The sequence below is a fragment of the Humulus lupulus genome, chromosome 7 (genome assembly GCF_963169125.1).
Source record: "Humulus lupulus chromosome 7, drHumLupu1.1, whole genome shotgun sequence".
NCBI classification, from domain to species: Eukaryota; Viridiplantae; Streptophyta; class Magnoliopsida; order Rosales; family Cannabaceae; genus Humulus; species Humulus lupulus.
Window position 1 is genome coordinate 149244909 of NC_084799.1, and position 2061 is coordinate 149246969.

Genomic DNA, 2061 nt, shown 5'->3' on the forward strand with positions numbered 1-2061 from the left:
AAGAGGGCACAATTGACTTTGACTTACTAATTAGGGTAAACCAAGTACCCTAAAAAGGAGGCAGCCGAAATAGAAGGACACGGGGATTATGGAAGAATTCTGCATTTTCACTAAGAAAAGTACAGAGAGAAAAGAAAAAGAAGAGAGAAGAAGGAAGTACTAAACAGAGGAGAAGAGGAAGGCAGACGCCTAAGGGAAACCTGAGCTCACCACTCATCTCTCTAATCTCTCTCTCTCTCATTTTGTATTAAATTCTTATCTAGTTTTCTGATTATACTCAATGGAACTTTTCTGTACTGGATTTGTGTTTATAATTTCAGCTATGAACTAATATCCTAAGGGTTTGGGTGGTTATGAACCCTATATTATGAAGTAATGTTTTGATGCATGGTTGTGGTAATTGTGACGTTGTTCAATTAAGTGTTGTTAATGTTAACTGATTGTTGTTTACTGGCCATAAGTAACAATTATTTAGCTAGATCTGATTTTGGAAGAAATTAGGCTAGTCGATCCCACTTAATTGATGCAAGAGAAGTTCCTTTTTAGGTAAATCTTAGTGGTAAAATAGGGATGTTTTGCTGCCTTGTATAACATGAGATTTGGTGTTTAAATGACAGTATGCAACCTGATTTAATACAGGAATGTGTTGAGTTGAGTTGTAAACGTTATCAGTAAGTTTTGGAAAGAACTACTGGATCTTTGTGAAATCTGTTAACTCTGATGCAATTGCTAAACCATTGCTGAGCCATTGCTGAGCCATTGCTGTAACAACTGGAACGAACAGAGGGGAATTAACCACCCAGACCTATTTTTCTCGTATCTGAAATCTACACAGAATTCCTTCATTTTGATCTCTGAATTTTAGTTTAATTAAATTGCTCATTTACATTTATTTTCAGAATTAATCACTCAAATTTTCTCTTGATTTGGTCACTGAATTGTAAACTGTTTTTGGTTGATATTTCATTTATTTAGTTTAAAAGTCCCTGTGGAGATGAACTTTGATACTCTATCACTGTATTACTTGTTGTCGATTGTGTATACTTGCGCATATTTTAATCGTTAGAAAATTCACAACAAGTTTTTGGCGCCGTTGCCGGGGACTTTAAAATTAAATTCTGTTTTATCAACTATTTGACAATTTATTTTGGTTGTTTTTAACCTTGTTGGTTCAGGTTGTGCAATCTCAGGTACCTACAGTGTATGAACCAGCAAGAGGACAGTGAACTTGCTCCTATTGACCCCGAGATCGAACGTACTTTCAGAAAAAGGAGGAAGGCTCAAAAGGCTAACAGCCGAGGCACTATGGCTGAGCAAGTTGATGAAGAGGGGGATGGCCAGCAAGTCACTAATCCCATTGTTTTGGCGGATGACAGAGCCAGAGCAATACGGGAATACGCTGCCCCCATGTTTAATGAGCTAAATCCAGGCATTGTGAGGCCAGAAATACAAGCAGCTCAATTCGAGCTCAAGCCAGTGATGTTTCAAATGCTCCAAACCGTGGGGCAGTTTAGTGGGATGCCAACGGAAGATCCTCATCTCCATCTTCGTTCATTTTTGGAGGTGAGCGATTCTTTCAAGCTACAAGGAGTGAGTGAAGAAGCATTGAGGCTGAAGTTATTTCCGTTCTCTTTAAGAGACCGAGTTAGATCATGGCTCAACACCCTTCCTCCCGATTCGGTTACAAATTGGAATGACTTGGCTGAGAAATTTCTAAGAAAGTACTTCCCTCCCACCAGAAATGCAAAGTTTAGAAGTGAAATCATGTCATTTCAGCAGCCGAAAGATGAGTCCACTAGTGACGCGTGGGAGAGATTCAAAGAGCTTTTAAGAAAATGTCCACACCACGGTATCCCACATTGTATACAAATGGAGACATTCTACAATGGTCTCAATGCAGCCTCTCGAATGGTTTTGGATGCTTTAGCCAATGGAGCCATTCTTTCCAAGTCTTACAACGAAGCATTTGAGATTTTGGAAAGGATTGCAAGTAACAACTACCAATGGTCAAATACTACAGCTCCTACAAGCCGAAAAGTAGCGGGTGTTCTTGAAGTAGAT

At 39.1% G+C, this 2061-nt stretch overlaps 1 non-coding gene across 1 annotated transcript; it reads right to left on the reverse strand.

Moving 5' to 3' along the window:
- Window positions 1-1746: 1746 nt before the first annotated feature.
- On the reverse strand, window positions 1747-1853 carry LOC133793312 (small nucleolar RNA R71). The gene has a single exon (XR_009874761.1). It is a non-coding gene; the product is annotated as a small nucleolar RNA R71 (small nucleolar RNA).
- Between the last annotated feature and the right edge of the window lie 208 nt (window positions 1854-2061).